This window comes from Chlorocebus sabaeus, chromosome 14, assembly GCF_047675955.1.
Source record: "Chlorocebus sabaeus isolate Y175 chromosome 14, mChlSab1.0.hap1, whole genome shotgun sequence".
Classification (NCBI taxonomy): domain Eukaryota; kingdom Metazoa; phylum Chordata; class Mammalia; order Primates; family Cercopithecidae; genus Chlorocebus; species Chlorocebus sabaeus.
Window position 1 is genome coordinate 65,340,633 of NC_132917.1, and position 24,067 is coordinate 65,364,699.

Consider the following 24,067-nt stretch of genomic DNA (forward strand, 5'->3'; position numbering starts at 1 on the left):
GTTTCTTTCATTTAGCATAATCTGCATACATCCATCTTTTGTTCCTTTTTGTTGCAGAGAAATATTACATTGTATGGATGTGCCTCTGTTCGTTTATCCATTCTTCGGGTGAAGGACATGTGGGTTGTGCCCAGCGTGGAATGAATAAAGTACATAAACATTTGTGCGGTTTTCTTTTCTTTTTCCTTTTTTTTTTTTTTTTTTTGAGACAGAATCTCGCTCTGTCGCCCAGGCGGGAGTGCAGTGGCGTGATCTCGACTCACTGCAAGCTCCGCCTCCTAGGTTCATGCCATTCTCCTGCCTCAGCCTCCCCAGTAGCTGGCACTGCAGGCGCCTGCCACCACTCCCGGCTAATTTTTGTATTTTTAATAGAGACGGGGTTTCACCGTATTAGCCAGAATGGTCTCGATCTCCTGACCTCGTGATCCGCCCGCCTCGGGCTCCAAAGTGCTGGGATTACAGGTGTGAGCCACCACGGCCAGCCAACATTTGTGCAGGTTTTCATGCGAATGTAACTTTTCATTTCTCTTGAGTAAATACCTAGGAGTGGGATTGCACAGCTCGTGCTTCTAGCTAGCCTTCAGGATGTTGTATAACTAGATACTCAGGACTTTGGTAGATGTCAACAGCCCCCTGCTGCCAGAGAAGGACATGGAAAAGAGGAGTTTTTTGGTTTTTTGTTTTTGTTTTTTTCCCACACACTTTTGAAAAACTCAGAAATAAGTTTTTGTTCCAGTATTCAGATTTTTAATACATCAAAATAAGTTTATAATTTATAAAACAGTTAGTTTTGAGCTTAAAATGTGAATTTCGATCTGTGATGAGTGCTAAAAACTGAAACACTACTTTTTTTTTTTTTAACTACTTGCCATCTTAGTTTCCCACTCAAGATAAAACTCAACCGTTACCATGCGTGACACATATATTTCTGGATGTTTTCTGTCGCTTTGAAAACGATTATGGTCAGACCTAGGTACTCAAACAGAAGAAGGTGTAGATGAGGTTTTTCTTTCCTTCTCTTTAGAATTCTGCTCTTTCTTCTTGGGTTTATTTTAACTGGAATCCCATCTTTCTCCCACTTCCCCACCCCCCTCCCTTCTTCTCACCTATCATCTGCTTTGGAAGAAGGAGCTGGATTCTCAAATTGAAGACTCCTTGCTATATTTGGTTAAAATCTTGTTGTTGGGTTGAGGGCACTTAGACATCAGCCAAACCACGTCACCCCACTTTGTGTCCTGAAATGTGTATATAAGAAGCGTGTGAAACATCCCACTTCTAATGAAACTGATCTTCCCATTTTTGCATGGTGAGTCAGTGGTCCTCCCACAAGATGAGTTCTAGTGAATCAACAAAATGAAACAGGATTTAGTGAAAAGAATTCACCTGCTATGCCTATCCACTGTAGATAGAGGGATCATCTTCTCCTCCTTCTATGGGTTGCATGAGGACTTCTCAGAGTCAATGCCTGACTGGTTACAACAGAAAAGGTTCACGTGCAGCACCAATAGAAGATGGGATCTAAGGAGACCCACACCACTGTGCCCTACTGGGTCACTTTCAGAAGCCAAGTGATATCTTTTGAGATTCCTGAGTACCTTAGCTGAGGCACCTATAATAAAAGACAAGTTAACAAGAAAGAAGCATATTCAGGCTGGGCGCAGTGGCTTGCACCTGTAATCCCAGCACTTTGGGAGGCTTTGGCATGTGGATCACCTGAGGTCAGGAGTTCGAGACCACCCTGGCCAACATAGTGAAATCCCATCTCTACTAAAAATACAAAAAAATTAGCCGGGTGTGGTGGTGGGCGTCTGTAGCTTCAGCTACTTGGGAGGCTGAGGCAGGAGAATCACTTGAACCCTGGAGGCAGAGGTTGCAGTGAGCCGAGATCACACCACTGCACTCCAGCCTGGGTGACACAATGAGACTCCATCTCAAACAAATAAATAAAAAGAAGCATATTAATTTATTTAATGCATTTGATGTAACATGGGGCCTTCAGAAATGAAGAACCGGCTGAGCACGGTGGCTTATCCCTATAATCCCAGCACTTTGGGAGACCGAGGCAGGCAGATCACCTGATGTCAGGAGTTTGAGACCAGCCTGGCCAACATGGTGAAACTCTGACTCTACTAAAAATACAAAATTAGCTGGGTGTGGTGGCACACGCCTGTTGTCCCAGTTACTTGGGAGGCTGAGGCAGGAGAATTGCTTGAACCCGGGAGGTAGAGGTTGCAGTGAACCGAGATCACACTACTTTACTCCAGCCTGGGCGACAGAGTGAGACTCTGTCTCAAAACAAACAAGCAAAAAAACAAATGAAGAACCATGAAAGAGGGAAGCTTGTGTGGTTTTTGTTTTCTTTTTTTTTTTGAAATGAAGTCTCACTCTGTCACCCAGGCTGGAGTGCAGTGGCATGATCTCAACTCACTGCAACCTCTGCCTCCCAGGTTCAAGCAATTTCTCTGCCTCAGCCTCCTGAGTAGCTGGGACTACAGGCGAGCGCCACCACACCTGGCTAATTTTTTTGTATTTTTAGTAGAGACAGGGTTTCACCGTGTTGGCCAGGCTGGTCTTGAACTCCTGACCTCAGGAGATCTGCCCACCTTGGCCTACAAAGTGCTGGGATTACAGGCGTGAGCCACTGTGCCCAGTCAAGCTTGTGGGGGTTTTTTTTTTTTTTTTTTTTTTTTTTTTTTCATGTTTAGGTTTGATGAAGAGTGGCCAGTCATGGAGAGGTATGATTGGACAAAGGAGGTAGGACCTAACAGTAATCCACTGGGGGGAATTTAGCAAGGCTCATTTGTTCAAATTCTTCTCTGGGTCTCTGTGTCTTCAGCGATAAGGACATTTCTTTCCTTCAGGCATAGGGAGGGCACCTCTGGAATTAGGGTATTTATTTATTTATTTTGTGACAGAGTCTCACTCTGTTGCCCAGGCTGGAGTATAGTGCTCACTGCAACTCTGCCTACCAGGCTCAAGTGATCCTCCCACCTTGCCACCATGCTCAGCTAATGGTTTAACATTTTTATAGAGATGAGATCTCACGATGTTGCCGAGGCTGGTCTTGAACTCCTGGACTCAAGTGATCCTCCCACCTCCACTTCCCATAGTGCTAGGATTACAGGTGCCTCGTCTGGCCTGAATGAGGGTTTTATGACCTATCAACTACTTTTTTTTTTAAGACAAGATTTTGCTTTGGTGCCTAGGCTGGAGTGGAGCTGCACCATCAAAGCTGCAGTGTGCAGCCTTGACCTTATGGGCTCCAACAATCTTCCAACCTCAGCTTCCTGAGTAGCTGGGACCATACACATGCACCACCGTGCCTGGCTAATTTTTTGATTTTTTTTTTGCAGAGTCAGGGTCTCACTATGTTGCCCAGGCTGGTCTTGAATTCCTGGCCTCACGCAGTCCTTCTGTCTTGGCCTCCCAAAATGCTGGGATTACAGGCATGAGCCACTGCACCTGGCCCTTATGACCTACTTTAGGGGAATGTAAGAACATTCTTTTCTGGTCTGTTTCAGGGAAGAAGGTCAAGAAAAGGTCAGAGAGACTTTCCCGCTTCTGCTGTTTCCTTAAATGCCAAGGTGCCATATTTTGGGGTAGTGTGTTCTGAACCCCATCACAATAAAATAATGAGGTATTGAGTTGGCTACCCCTACACAGAACCTTCTGAGAAGATTTATGAAATGCATCTCAGGAACATCCTAGGGTCAGGGGAGAGGAAATGGGGAAGCATTTACCCTTCTGCTCCCGGGCCCCAGTGGGCAAAGATTGCCCCATAGGCATCAATACACTTGTATTTGCCTCATCTAGGGCAGGGTGTGGGGAAAGCCAGGGGCATGATCCTTACATAAGCTTGTTGGTTACACAGTGTCACTTCAACAGCGCCTGGTATCTTGCTGAAGAAATGACAAACTATTTTTAACCTCCTGGGACTTGGATCCTGGGACTTGCCTTCCTATAGCGCTGGCTATAAAACTCTACAGGTGCCGCAATGTAAAGCTGGTAAGAATGGTGGTTGTGGAATATCTATCTGAAAGGAGCCTGGGGGCAGCCATTTGTTTGGGACTTGGGGTAGGTTGTGAAGAACAGACATTGTGTTTACTTAGATTGTATATGTATTTGGGGCACGCTGAAGGAATATGAGGGGCTGTTAGCTCTGAACACAGCCACCAAGAGCAAGACCTGTGGGCACAGTGGCTCATGCCTGTAACCCCAGCACTTTGGGAGGCTGAGGTGGATAGATAACTTCAGCCCAGGAGTTTGAGATCAGCTTGGGCAACACAGACTCCATCTCTGTTTTTTTTTTTTCACTTCTTTTTTTGAGATGGGGTCTCACTCTGTCGCCTAGGCTGGAATGTGGTCGTGCGATCTTGGCTCACCGCAGCCCCAGCCTCCCGGGCTCAGGCAATCCTCCCACCTGAGCCTCCCAAGTAGCTGGGACTACAGGCATGTGCCACCACACCCGGCTAATTTTTGTATTTTTTTTTTTATAGAGACAGCATCTCACTCTGTTGCCCAGTCTGGTCTCGAACTCCTGGGCTCCAGCCATCCTCCCTTCTCAGCCTCCCAAAGTGCCAGGATTATAGGCATAAGCCATCATGCCTGGCCCATCTCAATTTTTGAGAAAATAAATTAAAAACAAAAAGAGTAAGATTATTCTTGAGCAAATTCTGCCTGAGGTAGCCCAGAGTCTTCAAGGCTTTCCATGCCTGATTTCTCCTTACAAAATGGTGCAGAGTATTTGGCTGGGCTGTCTCTCTTTCTTACCCAGTGTGCCAATCTCTCCTGCCCACGCCCTCACTGGGGTGAAGGGTGAAGGTAAGCACAGAAGAAATCCTCTCCCAGCACAGGAGCTGTAAATGAGGTCTCAGTTGCCAAGGCTTCAGGGAAATGTCTTCAGCCCCCAAAGTTTGTGACACTCCTGAGTTCCGAGCAGTGCGATCCAAGCACAACAGTAAGACTGGCAGTTACACAGTGTCTTCTGGTGCCAAGTTTTCAGACTGGGGAGCCACAGCGGTCACACGCGTCATCTTAATCAATCAGCCCTCTTAGACCTGCAGGAAGGGTGACTTGTTCAGTATGTGGTTTGTGTACTTTATCCATGTCTTGGCTTGAAAAGTAGTCGTGAATTACCATGTATCTACAATCCTCAGCCATTGTCTCTTGAAACTTGGTTTCCCTCCTGGTAAACATCTTTTTCAATTACCCCCTTCAGCTCCCCAGTTGTTCTGACCTGAGGAAAGGTGGGGGAAGCAGAGGGATGAAGAGAATCACCTGGTATCTCCTGGCTTTATAGCTTTGCTCATGTGCCTCTCCCCTTTCATTCTCCCTCTCCAGCCCTGCTCCTAGCCAGCAAACTCCCCTCATTCTCTAAGCCTTATTTTTCCAGGGCAGCTGTCCACTGCAGTTCCCAGGGGCCACCTTCTCTGAAAACATGGCACTTCTCTGCTCAGTGCACTTGGCCATGAATCAGCTGAGCCTGATGGAAGCCCTGGTCTTGTCATTTATCTTTCCAGGCACTTTTACCTTATCTTTGTCCCTCTCCCACACCCTCTAGTAGACGGTAAGCTCCTCAAATTTGCTTTAATTTGTGACCTCCACAGGTCCTAATTCCGTGTCTTAGACACAATTAGGAATCAATAAATGAACAGAAAAAAGTTACATGACAGTGTAGGGAGGGACACTGTGATGGCCTCTCTCTCCATTGGGTCTTAAACATGTTTGAGAAATTGGCTGATCTCTAGCATCAAATAATGAACATTGTACCAGTGCTTGTCAAGTTTGCTTGCTACCGTCTTCCTTCCTTTCACACCATGATTGAATACCATATGTAATATGCAGTCATTAAGAGTGTGAACTTCAGAGAGAGACCACCTTGGTTCAAATCCCAGCTCTTCTGTGTGACCTTGGACGAGTGACTTAAACTCTCTGAGCTTCATTTTTCTCATTTGTAAAATGAGGATAATAATAATAGTGGTGGCCTCTTAGGGTTGTCATGCAGATGAGATGAGGTAATTCACAGAAAGCATTTGGCAGGGTGAGTTCTCAGAGAAATATGGTTTTTGGCTGTCTGTGGGGAGCTCACCATCCAAAAGGAAAATATACATTAATGCAACTATGTGTTTTAAGTTGGGTGCCCTCAGAAACTGACCTGATGATACAGATTTGAGTGCAAGTCGTGTATTTGAGAGGCGACCCCAGGAGGCACAGCTAAGGAAGAGGGGAAGTGAGACAGTACAGGATACATTAATGAGCAGGTTCCCACTGTGGGCACTCAGGTTCAGTCCTGCTGGGGTCCTCTGGGAGACTGCAGGGAGCAAACCTCAGAGTTGTCTCTCCTCTTGCCAAGGGCAAGAAAGTTGGGGTCTTTTTCATCACCTCCTGTTACTCATTGCTTGAGGGTTGCTTCCAAAAGGTTTCCTCCCCTGTACTTTCAGGACACTCTCCCCAGGCAGCCAAAGACAGTTCTTAAGCCAAGAATCAAAGATGCTTGCAGAAGAAAGCCTGGAGTCAGGGTCATGGTCCCTGGACCCTGTGCTGGGGGGCATCTCTGGATGGGGCATCGACTGTGACAACCCTTGTTCTGAGTTCTGCTGTTTTCCATAAGAGTTGGTGGAGAAAAATTATAACTTTTTTGAGATTGTTCAAGGGGAAGGTTTAGGTGTGGGGGCATATGCTTCTGAAGAAAACTCTGCTGCCTCTTTAACGACTTGATTGTCAAGTGGTATCTCTGAAATCTCAGCACCCACCAAGCCCTTTCTCCACCGAGGTTCATCTCTGGAAGTGCAGACTCTTGCCTGCGCTCGCTGGAGGACGGCCCCACCCTCCTTATCTCACTGAGATTTGACGACCCTGCTATGTGAGCAGCAGTGCACAGCTGGGGCAGGAAAGAGCAACCTCACAGATTCAAAAAGGATAATGCTGCTTCCCTCACCTTCCCCACTTTTCAAAACTGGAAATAGCAGAGGCAAGGGGAAAAAATGTGCAGAAAGCACAGCAAATTGGGGGAAAAGCTGTTGCAGTTTTGCCTTTGTATGTTCCTCATTAAGGTTTGCCTTTTTCCTGCCATGATTGTCTCCAGAACTTATGGTTGAAAGGAAACGGGCTTGTGAGTAGAGCTGGAGAGAAATCAAGAAGTTATACTGAAATAGTCGTGGCAAAAAAAAAAAAAAGATGAAGTCAAGAACTATTCCTTATTCCACAGGGAGTTTTAGAGGGCCCATGGGGGTCTCACAGCAAGCCTGACTCCTAGGCATAGCCAGACCAGGAGGTACAAGACAAAGTGACTTAAAGGTGCTTGTAAGAAACCCCCAGGCTCACAATTCCTCACACCTCATACTCACACCTACATCTTTTCCCTCCTGGTTCATTTAAAGCTTATTTTAGCTTTTAGCTTTAGGTAATTTTTCACACCTGCAGTTTTGATTTTTATTTATTTTTATTTACATGTTGTTTCTTAGAGACAGAGTCTCATTTTGTTGCCCAGGCTGCTCTTGAACTCCTGGCCTCAAGTGATTCTCCCACCTTGGCCTCCCAAAGTGTTGGGATTACTGGTGTGTACCACTGTACCAGGCCTGATGTTTGATGTTTTACATTCATCTTTGCCTCTATCTGTGAGTGTACTGGGTTGAGTAGTGTCTCCCCAAAATTCATGTCCACACAGAACCCCAGAACGTGATCTTATTTGAAGATAAGGTCTTTGCAAATTTGTTAGGTTGGTGCAAAAGTAATTGCGGTTTTTGCAATTACTTTCAATAGCAAAAACTGCAATTACTTTCGCACCAACCTAATAATTAGTCAAGATGAAATTGTGCTGGATTAGAGAGGTCCTCAATCCAGTACGGTTAGTGTCTGATAAGAAGAGGGAAATTTGGACACAGAGACACAAATACACAGGAAAGAGGCCATGTGAAGTTGGAGGCAGGGATTGGAGTGGTGTAGCTGCAAGCCAAGCAATGCCAAGGTTTGCCAGCCACCCTTAGAAGCTAGGAAGAAGCAAGGAAAGATTCTTCCCTAGACCCTTGGGAGGGAGTGTGGGCTTGCCAACAGCTTGCTTTCTGACTTGTAGCCTCTAGAACTGTGAGACAACACATTTCTGTTGTTTGAAGTCACCCAGTTTGTGGTACTTTGTTTTCACAGCTCTGGAGAGTAATCCAGAGTGGAAGCCACCTGAGGGCAGGGATGATGGTTTATTCATCTTATGCCTTTCTGCAGTATTTAGTTCCAAACATGGCTGACTCAAGATGTTAAAGGGAGCTTCATAAAAAGATGTTGCTGGAAGGTGTGGCTCTTTCTAGCCTGACTGCTGTCACAGCTGTAGAAATGAGGTTTTGATTTTGATCACAATCTGAGAGCAGGACTCTGGGGTTTGGGGACTAGGTAGTTTTCTCTTGGGAGGACAGGACAGTATTGGGGAAGGGAAACACTCAAGAGGGAGCTGATGGTGACCCAGGACCTCCTAAATCTGCCTCCCAATTGTGACTAGAGCTGGCCTGGTTTCTGGGCCCCCACATCTAATTTTGTGGATTTCATGGTGGCTCCCGCCTGTAATCTCAGAACTCTGTGAGGCTGAGGTGGGTGGACCGCTTGAGCTCAGGAGTTTGAGACCAGCCTGGGCAACATAGTGAAACCCCATCTCTACAAAAAATTACAAAAATTAGCTGGGTGTGCTGATGTGTACCTGTAGTCCCAGCTCCCCAAGAGGCTGAGGTGGGACGATTGCTTGAGCCCAGGAGGTCAAGGCTGCCGTGAGCCCTGATAATGCCACTGCATTCCTGCCCGGGTGACAGAGCAAAAGCCTGTCTCAAAGAAATAATAATGATTATTCTGTGGATTCAAAGAGACTCAGACGCTCCTTCTATGAGCGGGGGCAGATCCTCGGGCATCCGAGGTCCTGACCGTGGGTTGCCCCAGCTGGTCTCCAGAGGACTTCTGAGTATCGCCATGGGTGGGGACAAGAGGGTGGTGGGTTGGGGTTGAAGTCGACTTTAGCAAATAGCTCATTGTTCTCTTTCACCCTTCTGTGAAAGAGGATCAGAAGTTCAGGGCATGGCTCTAAGGAAGTTCCTGGCAGCTCTGTTGATAGTAGCAAGATTTTGGAAATGACCCAAGTGTCTGACAATAGATGATTGGTTAGATAAGGTATGGGTTAGCCAGACATTGGAATTTTATTCAGCCATTAAAAATGATGTCATAGATGATTGTTTATTGACATGATAGGAGGATATCCTCTATGGAAAACACATATAATATTTTATACTTACGATATGTGCAAGATATATGTGTGCAGACATAGGAATAAATCTACAAGGGCATAAAAGCAAGGTCTTAGCAAGGATTTTCTCTGGTTAGATAATGGATGATTTTTTCCTGTTACAGTTGGGGGATATATTTTTGTAATATAAAACAAAGTTATTTTTGTTGTAAGAAATTCTCCAGGCCGGGCGTGGTGGCTCACCCCTGTAATTCCAGAACTTTGAGAGGCCAAGGCGGGCAGATCACCTGAGGTCAGGAGTTCAAGACCAGCCTAATCAACATGGAGAAACCCCATCTCTACTAAAAATACAAAATTAGCCGGGTGTGGTAGCGCGTGCCTGTAATCCCAGCTAGTTGGGAGGCTGAGGCAGGAGAATCGCTTGAACCCAGGAGGCAGAAGTTACGGTGAGCCGAGATCATGTTACTGCACTCCAGCCTGAGCAACAAGAGTAAACTCTGTCTCAAAAAAAAAAAAAAAACCAAAAAGAAAAACAAAAAAAGAAATGCTACTGCAGGCCAGGTGCAGTGGCTCATGCCTGTAATCCCAGCACTTTGGGAGGCTGAGGCAGGTGGATCACCTGAGGTCAGGAGTTCGAGACCAGCCTGACCAACAAGATGAAGCCCCCTCTCCACTAAAAATACAAAAATTAGCCGTGCATGTGGCAGGCGCCTGTAGTTCCAGCTACTTGGGAGGCTGACACAGGAGTATTGCTTGAACCCAGGAGGCAGAGGTTGCAGTGAACAACTGTGATCGCACCACTGCACTCCATCCTGGGCAACAGAGTGAAACTCCATCTCAAAAAAAAGAAATGCTCCTGCAGTATTCTATAGGTTGTGCCATGAGCATCCTCCTTCCTTTTCTCTTATGAGAACTTACTTCTCTGCATTTTTTTCATAGTATTGGGCTCTCTTTCTTAATGTGTCAACAGAGAGTCATGGCAGCAATGCAGAGAAAACCTTGTTACCAGGGCAGATGTCAAGTTTACCAGAAGCTTTTCCAGCCCCTTGGGCACCACCTCTTTGGTGCTGAGAGCAGCTGAGCTCACCTGCGATCGTTTCCTTCCTTCTCTGCCCTTTCTGCTGTTCAGGGTGGCTGGGACTTCCCTGACCTCCACCAACCCTGACCTTCCAACCTTGAGTCCACTTCGCATTCTCTCTATTCAGTCTCATCTTGCTTGAAATACTAAACCATATCCCATGTCTCCAAATATTGATTTTTAAAAGCTATGTTGTTCCACTGCAGTTCAACTCAGCCAACATTTATTTTACTGCTTATTTTGTGCCAGGCACTGAGGCAAGCTGTTGGGTAATAATGATCACCAGGACAAGGGTCTATGGCCAAGAAGGGATTGGAGCTAATGGAGCATCTGTTAGGTGCCAAGCCCTTTGCTGAGGACCCTGTATACATTCTCACTTTTAATTTAATCCATACAGCAATCCTCTGAGTGAGCACTAGTATTTTTATGTACAGATGAAAAATGAGGATTAGAGAGGACTCACTACTTGTTTAAATAGTGATGGGGGATTTTAAACCCAGTTCTCTCTGACTCTACCACTGCTATTCCTACTACCACTCTAACTACCTTAGAGCCCAAAGTTGTTTCCTTTACACAGTGCTCAGTTAGCAATAAATAATAATTTGCTTAACTATTCCTTGCTTGGAACAGCTGGCTATTTTTAAGTATTTCTGAGTCTGAGAGCAGCCTGGCCAACATGATGAAACCCCGTCTCTACTAAAAATACAAAAATTAGCCAGGCATCGTGGTGGGCGCCTGTAATCCCAGCTAGTCAGGAGGCTGAGGCAGGAGAATTGCTTGAACCCAGGAGGCAGAGGTTGCAGTGAGCGGAGATCGCGCCATTGCACTCCAGCCTGGGTGACAAGAGTGAAACTCTGTCTTAAAAAACAAACAAAAACAAACAAACAAAAAACTTGCATATACATAGACATCATGCGTGTGTGAGAAAAAAAGACAGAAAGAAAATACACTAAACATTAACAGTTACACAAGGGGAGTAGATTGGGCATGGGAGACATGAGAAAAAAACTTTTACTTGAAAAAAATAGACAATTTTTTAAGAGCAGTTTTAGGTTCACAGCAAACTATAGGAAGAAGCTACAGAGATTTTCCATATACCTCCTGTCCCCACATATGCCCAGCCTTCCCCACTATCAAAATCTGCACCAAAGTATACATTTGTTACAAATGGTGAACCTACATTGCACATTATCACCCAAAGTCCATAGTTCACCCTAGGGTTCACTCTTGGTGCTGTACAGTCTGTGCATTGGAACAAATGTGTAATGACATGAATCCACTGTTACAGAATCATACAGAGTAGCCTCACTGCCCTAAACATCCTATGTACTCTGCCTATTCATCCAGGCAACCCCTGCCCCTGCCAGCTCCTGGCAACCATTATCTTTACTGTCTCCATAGTTTTGCCTTTTCTAGAATGTCATATAGTTGGAGTCATACAGTATGTAGACTTTTCAGATGGGCTTTGTTCATTCAGTAATATGCATTTAAGATTCCTTCGTGTCTTTTCATGGCTTGATAGCCCATTTCTTTTTAGCATTGAATAATACTCCATTGTCTGGATGTACCACAGTTTATCCATTCACCGACTGGAAGTCATCTTGGTTGCTTCCGAGTTTTGGCAGTTATGAATAAAGTTGTTATAAACATTCATGTGCAGGTTTTTGTGCGGACATGTTTTCAACTCATTTGGGTAAATACCGAGGAGCACGATTGCTGGATCATATGGTAAGAGTATGTTTAGTTTTGTAGGAAACTGCCAAACTGTCTTTCAAAGTGGCGGTACCATTTTGCATTTCCACATGCAATGAATGAAAGTTCCTGTTGCTGTTCATCCTTGCCAGCATTTGGTGGTGTTACTGTTTTGGTTTTTAACTATTCTAATAGGTAGGTAGTAGCATCTTACTGTGTTTTAATTTGAAATTCCCTGATGCACATGATGTTGAGCTTCTTTTCATGCGTCTGTGTTCCATCTGATATCTTCTTTGTTGAGGTGTCTATTTAGGTCATTTGGTTATGTTAAAAAATTGGATTGCTCATTTTCTTATTGTTGAGTTTTAAGAGTTCTTTGTATATTTTGGATAACAGTCCTTTATCAGATATATCTTTTAAAAATAATTTCTCCCACTTTGTGACTTCTTCTCATTCTCTTGAGAACTTTCTGTTTTTACTTTACATATTTCAGTATTGTTTGATTTTTTTCCTTGCAAAGGACATACTGTGCCGTTTGTGAGTGCCTTCCAATGCATTCAGAAGCATACAAATAAATAAGGTTTTTATCAGCAGTATGACTGCTTTTAGAAGGATTCCTGGTGAAAAGAAAAGATTTCCCCCAAACAGAGCCCATGTTCTCTCTTGGCCCTGCCAAGAGGAGAGAACAGTAAGCATAGTGAATAACTCCCACTGGAGGTAAGGAACTTTTTAATTGCTTGTGTGTGGTTATGACTGTGTCATGTATTTCAGAGTTTAATGACTATATTATACATTTATAAGTCTGATACGGGCTTGGATAAACAGGAGAGTCTCTGCCTCCCTCAGAAGAAATCCTAATGAATTGGATTCCCTTTGGCTAAAAGAAAAAACTGGAGCCAGCTGTCTCAGTTGGAGAGAGCAAAGAGAAAGGTTAGAAAAAAGGGAACATACTTGAGGCTGGAAAAAAGACATTTGACAGAGGATACACTTCTTCAGCTTGTGGACTTCTGTGGCCCTTATAGGAAGAGGCTCCACATTTATTCTAGTCAAAGGCCTTGGATCCCAGACCAATCGCATCATAAACTGATTGTGTGACTTGAACAAGATACTTAGTTGTTTTGAGCCACAGTTTCCTCATTTGGAAAATGCAGATTCTAATAATAATAGTAACTATCTCACAGGGTTGTTATGAAAATAAATGATCTTCCCTTTCAAAGTGCTTTGTAAAGAACTAAATGCTTATTCTAACGTGCTATGCAAATACTTTCTGGCTATATGGACAGACTGCGTTTGCATGCCTGCTGTGTGCAGAGCGATGGCTACACAGAGAGTAATGGGTGTACAAAATGGATATATTACACAAATGATAACATTATTATGATACAAGATAATGCTTGGTGCTTACCCTCAAGAAACTTACGGACAGACCAGGCACAGTGGCTCACGCCTGTAATCCCAGCACTTTGGAAGGCTGAGGCAGACGGATCACAAGTTCAGGAGATCGAGGCCATCCTGGCTAACATGGTGAAACCCCATCTCTACTAAAAATACAAAAAATTAGCTGAGTGTGGTGGCGCGCCTGTAGTTCCAGCTACTCAAGAAGGCTGAGGCAGAAGAATCGCTTGAATCCAGGAGGCGGAGGATGCAGTGAGCCGAGATTGCGCCACTGCACTCCAGCCTGGGCGACAGAGTGAGACTCTGTCTCAAAAATAAAATAAAATAAAATAAAATAAATTAAATAAAGAAATTTACAAACAATATAAAAAGAAAGGCTGGGTGTGGTGGCTGATGCCTGTAATCCCAGCACTTTGGGAGACTGACGCAGGAGGATCACCTGAGCCCAGGAGTTCAAGACCAGCCTGGGCAACCCAGTGAGGCCCCATCTCTACAAAATTTAAAAACATTAGTCAGGCATGGTGGTGCACATCTGTACTCCCAGCTACCTGGGAGACTGAGGCAGGAGAATCACTTGAGCCCAGGAGGTTGAGGCTATAGTGAGCCGTGATTGTGCCACTGCACGCCAGCCTAGGTGACAGAGCAAGACCCTGCCAAAAAAAAAAAAAAAAAAAAAGAGTGGACAGGTATGTGGAAAAGATAGTTCCAATACTGTTTCAATACTATTTCACTATAGCTCATATCAGATAATTTACCACTTAAAAATATAGGATCATGGGCCGGGCGTAGTGGCTCATGCCTGTAATCCCAGGACTTTGGGAGGCCGAGGTGGGCACATCACGAGGTCAGGAGATTGAGACCATCCTGGCTAATGCGGTGAAACCCCATCTCTACTAAAAATACAAAAAAGTAGCTGGGTGTGGTGGCAGGCGCCTGTAGTCCCAGCTACTCGGGAGGCTGAGGCAGGAGAATGGTGTGAACCCGGGAGGCAGAGCTTGCAGTGAGCTGAGATTGCACCACTGCACCCCAGCCTGGGGGACAGAGCAAGACTCTGTCTCAAACAAAATAACAAAACAAACAAACAAAAAAATAGGGTCTTCTGTGCTATTCATTATTATAATAATGTTTGTCTCATCTTCCAAAGTAGATTGCAGGCTCCTTGCGGGTAAGGCCCATGTCTTCTTTTTCGTCCCACAGCAACTTATATGGAGTTCAGAAAAATCATGTCTGTTACCATTTATGGAGGGCTCTCTGTGGACTAGGCACTTTGTTAAGATCTTTTTTTTTTTTTTTTTTTTGAGATAGAGTCTCACTCTGGTGCCCAGGCTGGAGTGCAGTGGTATGATCTTGGCTCACTGCAACCTTTGCCTCCCGGGTTCAAGCGAGTCTCCTGCCTCAGCCTCCCAAGTAGCTGGTACTACAGGTGTGTGTCACCACGCCTGGCTAATTTTTTGTATTTTTAGTAGAGACGGGGTTTCACTGTTTTAGCCAGAATGGTCTCGATCTCCGGACCTCATGATCTGCCCGCCTCGGCCTCCCAAAGTGCTGGGATTACAGGTATGAGCTACTGTGCCTGGCCGAGATCTTTCAGATATATTATATTATGGAATCTTTGAAACTATCCTATGAGGTAATTTTATTTTATTTATTTATTTTATTTTATTTGAGACAGAGTCTTGCTCTGTTGCCTAGGCTGGAGTGCAATGGCGCTATCTCGGCTCACCACAACTTCTGCCTCCTGGACTCAAGCGATTCTCCTGCCTCAGCCTCTCGAGTAGCTAGGATTATAGGTGCCCACCACCACACCCAGCTAATTTTTGTATTTTGTATTTTTAGTAGAGATGGGGTTTCACCATGTTGTCCAGGCTGATCTTGAACTCCTGACCTCAGGTGATCCACCTGCCTCGGCCTCTCAAAGTGCTGGGATTACAGGCATGAGCCACCATGCCTGGGCTTTATGAGGTAATTTTATAATTTCAGTTTTACAAATGAAGAAACTGAGGCACAGAGTGGAATAGCTTTCATGAGGCCTCTCAGCTGCTGAGTGGTGGGATCAAAATTTGAACCTTGATTTATCTTTTCAACCTATATTCTTCTTTAAAAATAATTTTTATTGTGTATCTTTGAGGTTTACAACATGCTGTTATAGGATACAGATATAGATAGTAAAATGGTTACTATAGTGAAGCTGATTAACATATCTATCATCTCACAGTTACTTTTTTTGTGACAAGAGCAGCTAAAATCTACTTACTTAACACAAATTTCAGAGCAATGCGATTTTATTAACTTAGCCCTAATGTTGTGCATTAGATTTCTAAATGTGTTCATCCTGCACATCTGCTATTTTGTGTCCTTTGACCTACATGTCCCCATTTCCTCTCCCCCTCCCCCTTGCCATAGTAACCACTGTTTTATTCTCTGTCTCTGTGTAATTGAGATTTTTTTTTTTTTAATCCACGTATAGGTGAGATCATGCAATAGTTTTATTTCCGTGTCTGGCTTAATTCACTCAGCACATGTCTTCTAGGTTCATCCATGTTCTGGCGCAAATGACAGGATCTCCTTTTTTAAGGCTGAATAATATTCCTGTGTGTGTGTGTCTGTGTGTGTACACATCCTATTTTCTTTATCCATTTGTCCATAGATGGACATTTAGCTTGTTTCTATATCTTGGCTATTGTGAATAATGCTTCAAGGAGCATGGGAGTGCAGATGTGTTTATGAGGTGGTGATTTCATCTCCTTGGGGTATTCACCCAGATGAGAAATTGCTGAAAAGCCCATATTCTTAACGACTAGGCTGGGAGTTCTGGAAATTTGTTGACTGGTTACTAAACTAATCTCACAGCCTGGAGTACTTAGTGCTGAACTTAAGAGGAGGTATGAGGTAAGGTATTAGAGAGCTCTGAGGGGTGACAGGGAGGTTTTGGGCTCTTATCATGTTTCTGGGGGACAAGAGGACAAGAGCAGATACAGGAACGCCCTGAGAGCTTTAGCTCTAGAACGCCCCTAACAGGACCTGTGACCTTTGCAAGTGAAACGTGGCCACTGCCCAACCTGCAGCATGGTAGGAAGTGAGCCGGTGGATAAACACTCCAAGTTCTCTCTCTTTCACCCTTTGATTTCCTGCCACTCACATCGGTTTCATCCAACCAGATGCCAAAAGGTGAGGGAGTCAGCTCATGCTATCAGCAGCCTGGACGCAGAGCAGACAAGGATGAATCTGAGGGGCAAAGAGAGCATCCTCTGCCTTTATCCACAGATGTACTTAGAAACTGCTAGGATGCTATCCATAGGGAAATATCTAAATAAACTGTGATGTGTCCATGCTAGGAAATCCTAGGCAGGAGTTGAAAAGACAGAACAGGTCAATAGTTATGGTGTGGAGAGATTGCTGAGACCTGTTGTTGAGTGGTGAAGTAAACTGCAGAAAAATGCCTAGAGTAGGATGGCATGTTTGCAATACTCACCAACCCCCCAACCACATACACTATCATAAGTCTATTAAGGTGCAGTGCAGTGGCTCACGCCTGTAATCCCGACACTTTGGGAGGCCAAGGCGGGCAGATCACCTGAGGTCAGGAGTTCCAGACCAGCCTGGCCAACGTGGTGAAACCCCATCTCTACTGAAAATACAAAAATTAGCCGCGCATGATGGTGCATGCCCGTAATCTTAGCTACTCTGGGAGGATGAGGCAGGAGAAATGCTTGAACCTGGGAGGTGGAGGTTGCAGTGACCCGAGATCACACCATTGTACTCTAGCCTGGGTGGTAAGAGCGAAACTTTGCCTCAAAAAAAAAAAGTCTATTAAATGCCCCATGTCTTTTATGGTATTTTGTTATACGTATATGTCCATATGCAAAGTTTGGAATAATATACATCAAACTGGTAAGAGTGGTTTGCTCTGGAGAGGTGGGAGGCGGTTCAAGATTCGGAGGTTGGTCAAAGGGGACTTCAGTTGTGGTAGATAGTACTGGCTTCTTAGTAACAGCCATTTCCCACTCACCCCCTTCTTTAATGCTAACAACTCAAATCTTGTTCAGGTATCAAAGGGCAGCACTGTGCTCAGGGAAGGTAGGTCCACGTGTCAAATCATGATTGATCTAAGCCAAGTATGCTTATACCACTCCCCTTTGCCTGTGATTTGTCTAGGGGTAGGCATGTGACCTAGTCTGGTATTGACTATTTTTTTTTTTTGGCTTCCAATTCTATTTTAATTTTGTTTCTTTGTGTGTCTTTCCTTAAATATAGTCCATCACCTTGGCTCAGTGCATGTCACCAACAATTCTCCAAGAATTTCATAGTTTGGACCTCAGTGGCGTGGCTGGCCCCAGATTATCTATGCAGGGAGGCCTGCACCTGTGACAGTCAGCTGCAGCAGGGGGCCGCCCATCTTCTGTGCTTTGTGGTACATATCTGTGTCACCAAAGCAGCGGCCCCAGTACAGCAAGCCCTCCTTCTTCTGCTTCTCTTTCAGCAGTTGTTCCAGAGGTTGGCGATATAATCATCTTCCACATTCGGTTTGACTGTTTGGAGGCTGGAACCTGTGTACTCCTCGGAGAAAGTGCTCAGGTGGTCAGTGACTCGCCTGTGATGTGGCCCACAGACAGTCTTGGGCTCAGACTGTAGGGTGGCCTGGAGACCATGAGCTGGCTGAGAGCTGACACGAGGATGAGGATGGGCATCAGCTGCACAAACACCCCTAGCCCGCGGTCACTCTGCTTCTCCCTGAGGCCCTGCCTTTGTTGGGAGGTATAGCGCATGCGGCCATTGCTGTAGATGTGGACTTACTAGAAGGGAAGCCACTGCCAGGGAACATGTTGAAGAGGTGTTCGGGGGAGATGTCAGCCTCAAAGCCGCGGTGGAAGTCCCCTGCCGATGCCGGGCCTGGCTGCCCAGCTCCTGTTATCGCCAAAATGGTCATACTGCTTCCTCTTTCTTTCTTTCTCTTTCTTTCTTTCTTTCTTTCTTTCTTTCTTTCTTTCTTTCTTTCTTTCTTTCTTTCTTTCTTTCTTTCTTTCTTTCTTTCTTTCTTTCTTTCTTTCTTTCCATCTTTCTTTCTCACTCTTTCTAAGTGGTCATACTGCTTCCTTCCTTTCTTTCTTTCTCTTTCTCTCTCTCTCTCTCTTTCTCTCTCTCTCTCCCTTCCTCCCTTCCTCCCTCCCTCCCTTCCTTTCTTCTTTCTTTCTTTTCTGAGACAGTCTTGCTCTGTCGCCTAGGCTGGAGTGCATTGCTCAATCTCAGTACACTGCAACCTCTGCTTCCTGGGTTCAAGCAATTCTCCTGTCTCAGCCTCCTGAGTAGCTGGGATTACAGACATGGGCCACCACGGCCAGCTAATTTTTGTATTTTTAGTAGAGACAGGGTTTCACCATGTTAGCTAGGCTGGTCTCAAACCAGCTGGTCTCAAACTCCTGACCTCATGATCTGCCCACCTTGGCCTCCTAAAGTGCTGGGATTACAGGCATGAGCCACCGCGCTGGGCCATACTGCTTCCTCTTCTCTGGGTTGCTGAGTACTGTATATGCTGTGCCAATGACTTTGAAAGCTTCAATGGCGCCAGGTGCATGGTTCTTGTCTGGGTGGAATTTGAAGGGCCAGTTTGTGGTAGGCCTTCTTCAGGTCCTCATCTGAGGCCCCCCTACTCGCCCCCAGGATCTCATAGTAATCCTTACATTGCTTGACCCTTTCCACAGCTGCAACTCCTTCTGCAGTGTAGCCTTTGGTGCTCTGTCTTCCTCCAGCTTCACCATTGGCCTAGGGAGCATCGGTCCCACCTGCTTTCCTGTGGGTGGCATGGGTTGCGTCTTTGGGTTGGGGCTAGTCACCAGCAGTTTGTGGTTCCTAGTTGAGGGACTCCATCAAGATGCAAACTCGCGGCATTGGGTACAGCCACTGTGCCTTCTCCAGGAAGAGGAGCACCTGGTCGGGCTGGTTGCGCTGGATGGCCTTGAGGGCAATGCTGATACAGAGCTCGGCTTCATCCTTGTTGGATTACATGGCAGAACCAGAGTATGGAAACTGCTGGTGACTTTTAAGAAGTATTTTTGTTGTTGTTGTTCTAATAACAGACAGGGTATAGTAGATGAAGTAAGTAGATGAAGGTGAAGAGTTCTGCTTCTCCCTTTCCTTTTTGCCTTGGGATGGAGTTTTTGGAAATGTGATGCTTGGAGTTACAGCAACCATCTTGTGACCCAGGGGAAAAGGTCAGGAGAGGCCGGGGCATGGTGGCTCACGCCTGTAATCACATGACTTTGGGAGGCCGAGGCGGGCAGATCACAAGGTCAGGAGTTCAGGACCAGCCTGACAAACATGGTGAAACTCCGTCTCTACTAAAAATAAAAAATTAGCTGGTTGTGGTCCGAGCACCTGTAGTCCCAGCTGCTTGGGAGGCTGAGGCAGAAGAACTCCTTGAACCTGGGAGGCAGAGGTTGTGGTGAGCCAAGATTGCGCTCCTACACTCCAGCCTGGGCAACAGAGCAAGACTCCATCTCAAAAAAAAAAAAAAAAAAAAAAAAAAAAAAAAAGGCCAGGAGAAATGGAGAAATGTAGAGACATCAGTTTAGCATCTTATTTTTTTGTTTTTGTTTGTTTTGTTTTGTTTTTTTGAGACGGAGTTTCGCTCTTGTTGCCCAGGCTGGAGTGCAGTGGCATGACCTCAGCTCACCACAACCTCCACCTCCCCAGTTCAAGCAATTCTCCTGCCTCAGCCTCCCGAGTAGCTGGGATTACGGGGATGTGCCACCACGCCTGGCTAATTTTGTATTTTTTTTTTTAGTAGAGGTGGGGTTTCTCCATGTTGGTCAAGCTGGTTTTGAACTCCTGACCTCAGGTGATCCACTGGCCTCCGCCTCCCAAAGTGCTGGGATTATAGGCATGAGCCACTGCACTCTGCCTTTTTTTTTTTTTTTTTTTTTTTTTTGAGATAGGATCTTGCTCTATCACTCACGCTGGAGTTCAGTGGCACCATCATAACTCACTGCAGCCTCAAGCTCCTGGGCTCAACTCATCCTCCTGCCTCATCTTCCTGCGGTGGACACCACAAGTATGTGCCACCACACCTGGCTAATTTTTTATTTTTTATAGAGATGGGGGTCTGACTATATTGCCCAGGCTGGTCTCGAATTCCTGGGCTCAAGCAATCCTCCTGCCTCATCCTCCCAACCTGCTGGGATTATAGGCATAATCCTGGCCCACCCCAGCATCTTGATACCTTCTTTCTTTTCCAAAGCAGAAACTGTTTTTCTCCAAACTTATTGTTTCCTGAGATATTTAAAAGCCTTTGTTTCTTAAACTACTGTTAGCCAGGTGTTCTGTTACAATAAAACACATCCTAACCAACATAGCAGTTTAATCTGAAGTGATGTATTTTATTTATTTATTTATTTATTTATTTATTTATTTATTTATTTATTTTGAGACGGAGTTTCGCTCTTGTTGCCCAGGCTGGAGTGCAATGGCGCTATCTCAGCTCACCACAACCTCTGCCTCCCAGGTTTAAGTGATTCTCCTGCCTCAGCCTCCCGAGTAGCTGGGATTACAGGTGCGTGCCACCACGCCCGGCTAATTTTGTATTTTTAGTAGAGATGTGATTTCTCCATGTTGGTCAGGCTGGTCTCGAACTCCCAATCTCAGGTGATCCACCCACCTTGGCCTCCCAAAGTGCTGAGATTACAGGTGTGAGCCACCAAGCCCAGCCCTGAAGTGATGTATTTTCTCAGTAGAATTTATTCATGCATTACTTGGGTAATTACACATTTTTTGAAGGAGGATAAAACCCCTTAGGCATTTGTACTTCATCTTCAGAGTTGACCTGATCCACCTTCTGCTGCCTCTCTGACTCCCTCTACCCTTCGGGGCTCTTGTTTGCCTCTGCTGCTGGTCTCTGGGCTGCCAGCTGAACTGCTTTGATTGACAACTCAGGTGTACAAGACTTTTGGAATACACACTTTAGCCTTCCTGGGGCTGCTCCTCCATCCTTCGTACTCCCTCAGGCTGGGGGACCTACTGTTTGGGGCTGCCCCTTCCACGGCACTTTCTTCAGGGAGGGATTTGCTGTTTGGTAACTGACCCCCCCCCCGCCCCCACCACTTCTCTTCTGGGGAGATGGAAGAGCTGCAGCATAGGAGAAGCTGGGGAACAGGCCCAAAGCCAAGGGCCCCAGAGTCTAGGTGGGATTCCTTTGGCTCTGGCCCTAGGCCTGGCATCTGAATATTGTAGAGAAACTCATTCTAGGTTTATCCAGGGGTTCTTGCATCACCTGTGATTTCTGAGGATGCTTTTAAATCACTAGTATTCACTGCCTCTACTGGAACTTCTGTACACTGGATCTTATTCCCCCCAGCTATGAGGACTTGTGAAAATATCTTAAAGAGTAGAGTAAGTAGCTCAGGCAGGCTTGCATTTGCGGAAGGCCACCCTCATGGATGGAAGACTGCTGGGAGCCCTTGTGATAGGCTGAGGGAGACAGGCTGAGGTTTTAGTTGGGGCCCAAGTTGGGGATGGAGGGGAGGAGATGGGTGTGTTTCCCCCTTCCCTTCTCTGTGGGCAATGCTCCACATATGGCGGCAAGGAAAGTTTTCTGCATTCTTCAAAGCACGAGCAGAGATCTTTTGGACGCTGTTTCCACGGGTGTTTCGGGGAGCTCTCTGTGATAAGGGTTCCCTTTGTGGCAGTTGGCAGGCAGTTCCGAGCTCATCATTTTGTTGTAGCAGGACTTGAAAAGGGCATGGGAGAACAGGACTTCTGCTGTTCCTTTTCCACTCTGAGCTCTGCACCCCCACCTATGAGGGCTACCTCTTTCCTCCATCCTGTTCCAACTGTCCTCTTCCTGCTCGTTCTTTTGTCCAAGCCTGTGGGAGGCTGCATTCAAGTTCACAGAAAAGGGGTACCTGTAGTCAAAAAGGGTAGGAGGATGGGAGGAGAGGATTAAGGAAAAGCCAACTTTTGCCTCAGATGCCCGGCTGCTTTATTATGCATGCTTTCCTCTTTCTCACTGTTTTTTGGAAAGGCTGAAAATAAACACTTTTGTAATACTGACTTGTAGTTCACACTTTCCTGACAAGTTACTCAAACTGCAGCCACAGCCGCTTAAAGAGAAGCTTGACGCAAGCCTTATTCAGCAGGCGCTTTCTAATTCAGAATGTTCCGAGGCAGTTGATCTTGCTACTTCTAAACTAGTGAAGGGGCTGAGGAGGGGGCACGTTGCTGAACCTGGGAGCCCTGGGCCAGCACTCACCACCAGCGAGTCCACCAGCATCTCTACCACAAAGTCAAGCTTTTGAGACTGCTGGGTCCTCAGGGCTGTTACTCAGCACACTTATTCAAGAAATGTCACAGAGTCATCAAAAATCTCACTTGGAAGAAACTATGAACATCTCTCAATTCAAGATCCTTTTTCTGTAGGCCAGAGAAGCGACTTCCCTGCTTAAAATGAACAGAACTATTAGTGGAGGAGCCAGGGATACAGCTGCAAACTCTGGAAACTTCCCATTGAGCCATGCTTTGTTAATTTCATGGATTTGATTTATTACATTTCAGTTTTTATCACAAAACCTTTCAAACATACACAAAAGTTGAGAGAAGAGTATAATGAACATCTATGTACCCGTCACTCAATGTCAATACCGGTCGCCGATTCGATGTTGTCTTATCTAGTCCCCATTTTCCCCCCACTGCAACCAGATAGACATCGTAACACTTTATCCACGAGTACAGCAATATGTGTCTGTAACAGAAAGCTTTAAAAAATACTGTAACCATAGTTACCATTATCACATCCACAAAATTAGCGTTATTTCTTAGTGTCATAATACCTTCGAACTCAGTTTTCTCCGGTTGTGTCAAAAATGTCTTTTTGCAGTTTGTTTAAATGAGAATCCAAACAAGTCCACACATTGTGTTCGTTGACATTTTTTAAGGGCTTTTATACTGTCATGGTCCCTCCCCTAGACCTTCCCCATGCCATTTGTTTGTTGACATAGTTGGGTCATCTGTCCTTCAGAACTTCCCATGTTCTGAATGTGACTGGTATATTCTGCTGGTGTCCTTCAACCTATTTTTCCATCCTGTTTCCTGTACATTGGTGCTGAAGATGTAGACAACAGTGATTCTCAGCTGGGGGAGACTCTGCTTCCCTCACCTCCCAGGGGACATTGGCAATGCCTGGAGACTTTTGGTTGTCACACCTGGGGGTGGGGGTGCTACAGGCATCTAGTGGGTAGAGGCCAGGGATGCTGCTAAACATCCTGCAGTGCACAGGACAGCTGCCCACAAGAAAGAATTATGTGTCCCCAAATGTCAGTAGTGCTGAGGTTGAGAAACCCTGACCGGGAGACTTGAGATTCAAGTTTTGGTTTTTTTTTTGGCAAGGATATTTCATAGGTGGAATCGTGTACTTCCTGCTGCATCGTATCAGGAGGACACTGTGTCTGATGTTAAGGTGATGTTAAGGTTGATCAGTGGATTCAGGAGGTGTCAACCTCACACATCATAAAATTAGCCAAATGGGCATGTTTTGAGAGTAAAAGGGAGTGCTATTAATAGATGAAAACTGGGAATGTTTCTGGCAAACACAGACATGTGATTATCCTACCCATTGATTTTTCAAGAACTTTATTCATCTGTAATGAATTTTCTTTCACTTTTTCCCCAGTTTTAATCAAAGTTACATGGGCACATAA

At 45.4% G+C, this 24,067-nt stretch overlaps 1 pseudogene; it reads right to left on the reverse strand.

Annotated features, from left to right (window-relative positions):
• Positions 1-17,720: 17,720 nt before the first annotated feature.
• LOC103220146 (dnaJ homolog subfamily B member 12-like) lies at positions 17,721-19,385 on the reverse strand (annotated as a pseudogene).
• Positions 19,386-24,067: the final 4,682 nt, after the last annotated feature.